At 37.1% G+C, this 8,404-nt stretch overlaps 1 pseudogene; it reads right to left on the reverse strand.

Annotated features, from left to right (window-relative positions):
* On the reverse strand, positions 1–4,076 carry LOC101045460 (melanoma inhibitory activity protein 2-like; annotated as a pseudogene).
* Positions 4,077–8,404: the final 4,328 nt, after the last annotated feature.

An 8,404-nucleotide genomic window follows, 5' to 3' on the forward strand; every position in this document is an offset into this window, starting at 1 on the left:
GATTTTATTATCAATGCCAAACAAGTCTTTAAGTCAACTAAAATTTATTTAATTCAGCATAAAATTACTTTCATATTTGCTGAAAACCACAGTAAATACAGTTCTTGGCATAAAGACACAGCCTTTAGAACTCAGCCTCCTCACCTGCAAGATTACATATATATAACTCTATTGTTTATATAATAGTGAATTAATCAAATTAAAATAGTCATGCCATCTCTTTTTTATAAGTGATCTTTTTTGACTGCATAAAATATACTCTCTAGAATAAAATAAAATGAATATAATTTACTTATAAGATTCATATTTAAATCATCTTTATTTACAAAATACTAGCCTGAGATTTATAATTCCTTTAAGCTTGAATTTTAAGCTTGAATTTTAGTGAAAGCCTAACTATAAGTAAAGTAAGTATAAGTTATACAGTAACCGCAGTTACTTTAAATTGAAAATCAGATCAGTCAGAATTATTTTTGAAGAGAGCAAAAATAATGTCAGGTTTCCTGCTGTGGTCCTGGATGTTCAGTAGCAGGCTCATTTGAAGGTGGACTCAGCCCTGAAGGACTCACTTCTGGAGTGGAGGTGGGAGGAAAAATCCAGGTCTTCGGGAAGGTGAGGAGGAAAACTCCTAGGTGGATACACGTTTCTCACTGTTCAAAGAGATTGGTAAAAAACGTTTTATAATTTTGAGAACCAGCATTGTGCCCTAATAAATCATTATATTTATTTATAACTTCCATTACCTATTCTTTTATTTGAAAATTGACACCAGAATTACTTGATCTAACAAACTAGTTTTTACAACATTGAGAAAAGTGTACCTCTTCAAATACAGATGATTAGAGGAAATATCACTAATTTTTAATGTAATTTTTGTCCTAACACCTGTTTTTAAAAAGAAGGGAAGTATTTCAAAATATATAAAACTTACTGTAAAAAATATTTTTCTTTCATTGTCAAAGTTCTTCTCAAAGAACATTTTCATGTAATAGAATTTTCACCAAACTTAAAATTCACATCAATGATTCCCAATTCTGATTTGATATTATACTAAATCATTTCCAGTTATATCAAAGACCACCTTAAACTTCCCCCAAAAATTCATTTTAATTCACTTTAAACTTTAAAAACAGAGGTAAAACAAGGGAAGGAATGACTAGATAAGACATTCATAGGCAAAGCCTGGTATTTGATAGCCACATTGTTATCCTGCAGAACATAAGGTATGAATATGAAAGCAATGTGTTATTCCCTTTTTTATGTGAAGCTTTAAAATAATTCAATACATTCAAAAATTGGGTCAAACAAATACATTTTAAGTTTTAAATAACTAGCACTACATCAGAACTATTTATGAAAAAGACTTAAAAGTATCTTAGCCATTAATTTTAATGCTAGAATATAAATTTTAATTTTTTAAAATTCTGGCCAGAATACCCAGTTACTACCAATAAGATAGAGACAATTTTAGTTTTATAAAACCTGCAAAAAGTCAATTATTTTCTTGACTACCAAAATACAGAAATCTAATTTTTTTTTTTTTTTTTTTTTTTTTCGAGACGAAGTTCTGCTCTTGTTACCCAGGCTGGAGTGCAATGGCGCGATCTCGGCTCACCGCAACCTCTGCCTCCTGGATTTAGGCAATTCTCCTGCCTCAGCCTCCTGAGTAGCTGGGATTACAGGCACGCGCCACCATGCCCAGCTAATTTTTTGTATTTTTAGTAGAGACGGGGTTTCACCATGTTGACCAGGACGGTCTCGATGTCTTGACCTCGTCGTGATCCACCCGCCTCGGCCTCCCAAAGTGCTAGGATTACAGGCTTGAGCCACCGCGCCCGGCAGAAATCTAAGTTATTAAGATGAATCAATGTGAAACCTCATTAAATTCCGCTTATGGCTGGCTGCCTTCCCACTTCAGAAAAGTTTCCTCCACTGTGTTACTACATGAACAGATAGTAAAATTAGCATCTCTGATTAATAAAATATATTGAGCTTTAAAAACAAATTATAAAAACCAAGCATACTTGCAAATGGAGCATGTGGTAGACCTGGGAAATCCCTTGGTGGAAAATCATCTCCAGAAGCTCCCTTTTTCCACAGAAGTGATAGGGGCCCAGTGTCAGAAGGACCCCTGTGAGAATCGATTAACATATCAGAGCTTGATTCTCCTCTTTCATTGGTAATCTGATGGTCCAGAGGATTCTCTGGGCCTCTTGAGCCTCTTCCTCCTCTACTTGTGAGCAAAGGTGAGACTCTGGGTGGACCCTCCAATGAAGTTGGAGGAGACAGAAAGCTCTTGTTTCAGATGAAGGCTGACCCAATGGTGAGGGGCCATATGGGGAAGGCTCTCTGCCAAGTCATGTATTTGGAACATCCGGTGCACATGGAGCTCTTTCTAAAAGTTCAAATGTCAACTCTAGTTAATTTTTGTCTGTTATGAGCATTTTCTTTCCTTAAATCATGGAGATGTCTTTCAGCAGTTCAAGCTGCAAACCAATTATCATGCGCTTTGTTCTCATAGGAAATAGTGCGCTTTTGATAATAATGCATCGTTCTCTCCAATTCTTCTTCAAGATCGTTGGCTCGCTTTCTATAGGCCTCCAGCTTTGCGGTGGCATGGCTGATCCTTTTATCTACCTTAGAAAGTTTCTCTTCTGTCTCTAACCGGCAATTTTCCTCTGTTGTTAATTTTCTGTAGAGTTTCATTTCATTTATTTGATATAGTTCAGTCATTACTTTAAGTTTCTGTTGAAGCTTCTGATTCTCACTTTCAAAATGTGTGTTTTCTGACTGTAAAGATGCTTGTTCAGTCTCAAGATTTGTAATACGTTCTGTAAGTTCTTCCTTCATTTTATCAACTTCAGATAACTGAATATTAATATGGGTTCTTTCTCCTTCTAAGCTTTTGAAAGAAGCATTGAACTTAGCGGCATGAATCAGTTTCTTCAAAGCTCCATTTGGAGGATGATCTAAGTACGCAACATTTTCTGATTCACTGTTCAGTTCTGACTCCACGTTATCTTCATCTGTTCTGTCTTCTCCAAGCATAGCTGCCCAATCTTTCATCTTCAGCAAGTGTTCAGAGTCTTGATGTGATTGTCTTTAGCACTGAGAACTTGTTCTGCGTGTACTTTGGAGTCTTCCAATGTTATTTTCTGTTTATTAAGTTCACTTCAACTTCTTGCAAAAGCTGTCTCTGGCTTTCCTGAACTTGAGAATTTTCATCCAAAGCATCCTTTATTGCTGTGTTCAGTGGTTCTTCATTCATTGGAAATAAAGTCTTGAAGATCATTTTGGCTTCAGCTACTTGTGATTCGAGGGATTTTGACTCATGTTCTAGAGACTCTCCTTTTTGAAATATCCACCATCAGTTCAGTTTGTTCAGACTGTTTAAGAGTTCTCTTCTTTTAACTCTTTTACTAGACATAGTATTTCTTCCTCAAGTTCCACATTGGATCTGTTCAGCTTTTCACAGGTTACCTCCAAGCTTTGTGCTTCTGTTGCCTCCTTCTCAGAGCTGGCGTCCTTTAAAGATGACTCCACTTCATGGCCTTCATACTCTTTTTGAATAATGCTCAGTTTTTCAAGTAGTTGACATTCTTCCTCAATTAGTCTAGACAATTTTTTCAGCAAGCTTTTTCTGTCTTCCCACATAACGCCAACTCCTAACTGATCTAAAACCTCTCCACAAAAAAAAGAGAATAGCAAAAAATCCAAACATAGCTGCCCCTATCACCCATTCCCATGGAAAACCGTAAGAATTAGAATCTGCTCCCATACTTTGACGCAGTGCTGCCACAACCCTGTGTAGCACCTCCAGAACCAGCCTCAAGTATGGCTCAGGGGTATCCTGGGGCTCCTCCACAGTGCCAAGGCTGCTCTGGTGGTCGCCGCAGTAACCGGGGCCTGTGGGGGCCACAACAAAGGGCAGAGAACAGGCAGCCTTCTGTCTGGAACCTGAATCCACAGGGGGCAACCGGAGCAGACCACTGCAGAGCAGGCTGGGGGGGAGCTGGGAAACCCTGGGGAGCTGGAGACGTGGGCACCCACAGGCCTCATAGGCCCATGCTGCCTTTTTATTTTTTTACTTTATTTTTAGAGATGGGGTCTTGTTATGTTGTCCAGGCTGGTCTTGAACTTCTACCCTCCAGCAATCCTCCTGCCTTCGCCTCCCAAAATGCTGTGAATACAGGCATGAGCCACAGTAGGTGACCTAAAATTTTTTTCTACTTCAGTACGTCCAAAATATCCTGATGAAACAGAATACATATTTTCTTGGGCAGGTAGCAAGTGTTACAAATTAAATTATGTTCAGAAACTACTTTCTTAAAAGTTATTGTATTTCATCAAATTCAAGATACTGTTAATTATGAATCCCAGTGTACTACCAAGAAAAAAGATTTTCAGTTAAAGACATGATTTGTTTAGCCATAAAAAATTTTAAGATGCATCCCAATTCAGAGACATTAAAATATAAAAAATATTGCATCTTAGGCCAGCAGCAACAGCTGACGCTTATAATCCTAGCACTTTTGGAAGCCAAGGTGTAAAGATTGCCAGAGCTCAGGTGTTCGAGACGACTCTGGGCAACATGATGAAACTCCGCCTCTACCAAAAGAAAGTTAGCCAGGTGTGGTAGTGCACACCTGTAGTCCCAGCTACTCAGGAGGCTGAGGCAGGAGAATCGCTTGAACCTGGGAGGCAGAGGTTGCAGTGAGCTGAGATGGCACCACTGCACTCCAGCCCAGGCAAAAGTGCTAGACTGCATCTCAAAAAAAAGGAGCAAATTAAAAAAGAAAATGGCAAAGATAACATTAGAAATCAATTAAATAGAAAACTGCATACCAAGAGGAAAAGGTATAAACCAATGATGGTACATTCATGTGACAGAATTCTACTAGCATTAAAAGGGAACCATTGATTCTTGCATTAGTGAGGATAAAATACTATTTTCTTTTTTTTTCAAAGAAAGGGCTAATTTTAATTATTTTAATAACCAACTAAAAAATGCAATCTTTTTTTTTTTTGAGAAATCCTAATGACTTAAGTAGATGATACGGTTAGCAGATATTGAAGTAATTAGACTTAAGACATAAAATGATGAAGCAAAGTAAGAAAGCACTGATTTGAAATTATCTTTTAAATTTAGATGGATAATTAAAAATGTATTAATTCAAAGTTCCAAGCATGAAATCCAGAAATGTCATGTTTTGTACTTGCTTCTTGAAGATAAACTCAGTAGTTGGTGGAAAGAATTCACACTCTAACAAAGCAGCAAACCACAAAACAGTTGTCGGCATGAAGAAGCCAGTAACTTTGCATTTGCATTTTTTAAGTTTTACTTTAAGTTCTGGGATACATGTGCAGAAAGTGCAGGTTTCTTTCATAGGCATACATGTGCCGTGGTGGTTTTCTGCACCTATTGACCTGTCCTGTAAATTCCCTACCCTCGCCCCCGACCCTCAGCAGGCACTAGTGTGTTATGTCCCCTCCCTGTGACCATGTGTTCTAATTGTTCAACACCCACTTTTGAGTGAGAACATGTGGTGTTTGGTTTTCTGTTCCCGTGTTAGTTTGCTGAGGATGATGGCTTCCAGCTCCATCCGTGTCCTTGCAAAGGACATGATTTCATTCCTTTTTGTGGTTACACAGTATTCCATAGTGTATATGTACCACATTTTCTTTATCCAGTCTATCATGGGTGGGCATTTGGGTTGGTTCCATGACTTTGCTATTGTAAATAGTGCCTCAGTAAACATACATGTGCATGTGTCTTTATAGTAGAATGATTTGTATTCCTTTGGGTATATACCCAGTCATGGAATTGCTGGGTCAAATGGGATTTCTGGTTCTAGATCCTTGAGAAATTGCCATAGTGCCTTACACAATGTTTGAACTAATTTATATTCCCACCAACAGTATAAAAACTTTGCATTTTATATTTCCATTTCCATCTTCCAGTTCATTCCCAGCTGTTCAAGGTTTAGATTCCTGAAAGCTTCTTCGGAAAAAAAAATACAATTTTCAACAAATTATACCAGGCACAAAGAGTAGACATTGTATTATTCTATTTATATAATGCTCATGACAACGCTAGCGCATCATGACACAAGTCAGAAAATAGTGCATGCAGAAATGTTGACAGGAAAAGAGGCACGAGGGCACTTTCCAGGTGGATGACAGTGTTCTGCATCCTGGACTAGAAGGTGCTTACAAATATGTATGTGAAGGTAAATATCAAACTATACCGCTAATATTTGTACATTTTACCGTTTATGAATTATACCTCAATTTAAAATAAAAACTCACTAGAACAGCCAGGCAGCATTTAAGCAACATGTTTCACATTGGGGACATAGGAAATATATTGGAATTGTTCATATATAAGGATATATGTGTGGATGTGTTTGAGATACCTGTTAGATGAACAAGTGGGAATGTTGAACACATCATCAGTAATCATTTCAGCAGAGTCCCAAGAATGAAAACTAAATAAAATTGAGTTGAGAAAAAAATAGGAAGCTACTGAAGAGACAAATGCAAACAACATTTTGAGAAGTTTCATGATGTGGGAGGGAAGAAATACAGGGAAAGGCATAAGAATGAGAGAAGAGAGGGAGAATTTGATGAAAGGAAAGAGAACATTCATTTTTGGCTTGTAGTCTTCATGTAGGTAAGACAGGTTGGAATCCTAGTGGAGGGTAAGAGTCAAGAACAGGGACAATTTTCCACTGTCAAAGAAGAGAAACTATGATACATAGGCACAGATGCTGATAAATGGACATATTTGCCCTTGGAAAGATGACATAATTCTTATCTAATGGCCACTTCTTTCTCAGTGTAGCATGAGCTGAATTCGTCAGCTGAGAGAGAAAGGAAAAGAACATGGGAGATTTGAGGAAAGAAAAGAAAATTTAAAACAATCATGTGAGAATACAAAAGTAAATTTATTAGAGAAGTATCAGACTTCTTGGCCCATTTGAGATCAGTGATCGTAAGTTTTAAATGATGCAGCGTTGTGTACTTTTTTCAACAACATTCAGCTGCCCTGGGCTGCATGTTGTTCCGGATGTAAGAGTTGGGTGTTCTATCATAGGATAATTTTAACTAATGGGTTACTCAGACAGTTAGGTGTTGAGCCACAAAATTCAGAACCAATTTTACTCTTCACCTCCATAATATATTAAATTTATTGACTTTACTAGTTCAGTCATCTTCACTCCATTTTGAAAATTGTTAGTTCTGTTTTTAAAGGGAAATGTGAAATAAAAGTGTCCGAAAACTGTTAGTTCCTCTTTTACATCCAGGGAAGTTTTAATTTTATTTTGTATTTTGAGTAAAAAAGACTAAAATGGAGTTTTGGTGCTTTTTAACTATATATATGGTAGCATGTTTTATTTTAAGCTTTGATATTTTCTTCAATGTGCTGGAATAGTGTCTATAAATTCAATCCATGCCAGACATAGCAGAAGTGTGTAACATGAAAACAAAGCCATCTCAGAAGAAACTACGAGATGCTGTAAAATAAGGCAAATTTGGGGGCCCAGTTTCACATAAATGCTCTGATCATAAAATAAATTTTAGTGATAATTTAAATTACTGTTAACCATACATAGAAGAAAAATATGAGACTCAATTCTCAAAAAGCAGGAGAAAATGGGCAAAGAGAGGAACTAACATGTGGCAAGCCCTTACTTTGTCCCAAGCACTATGTCAAGCATATTCAACAGGATCCTATCATCCATGGCTATTACCCATGGTGCATCTCACCCAAGTGCAGAAAACTAGGTTTGTTCCTGAAAACTCTTGTCATTTATGTGAAAGCATAGTCTGATGTGCATTTTTCTTTATAATGCAGATGTACAAATCAACTCATTCCATTAACAATTATAAAAAGACCACAGATGCTTTTACCCAGAGAAGCAGGTGGAAAGATAAAAGATTTCTAATTTATTTCAATCACTATTTCCCCCATAAAAATTCAGCTTAATCTGACATACACATGTCCAACACGCATATTAAAAAAAACATTCAGTGTCACTAATAATCAGAGAAATGCAAATCAAAACCACACTGAGATATCATCTCACACCAGTCAGAATGGCTGTGATTAAAAAGTGAAAAACAACAGATGCTGGCAGGGTTATAGGGAAAAGGGAAAACTTATACATTTCTCATGGGAATGCAAATTAGTTCAGCCATTGTGGAAAGCTGGTGATTTCTCAAAGAACTAAAAACAGAACTACCATTCAACCCAGCAGTCCTATTACTGGGTATATTCCCAAAGGAATATAAATCTTTCTACCATAAAGACACATGCATGTGTATGTTCATTGCAGCACTGTTCACAATATGAAAGACTTGAAATCAACCTAAATCCCCATCAACAGTAGACAGGATAAAG

Source organism: Saimiri boliviensis, chromosome 7 (genome assembly GCF_048565385.1).
Source record: "Saimiri boliviensis isolate mSaiBol1 chromosome 7, mSaiBol1.pri, whole genome shotgun sequence".
NCBI lineage: Eukaryota > Metazoa > Chordata > Mammalia > Primates > Cebidae > Saimiri > Saimiri boliviensis.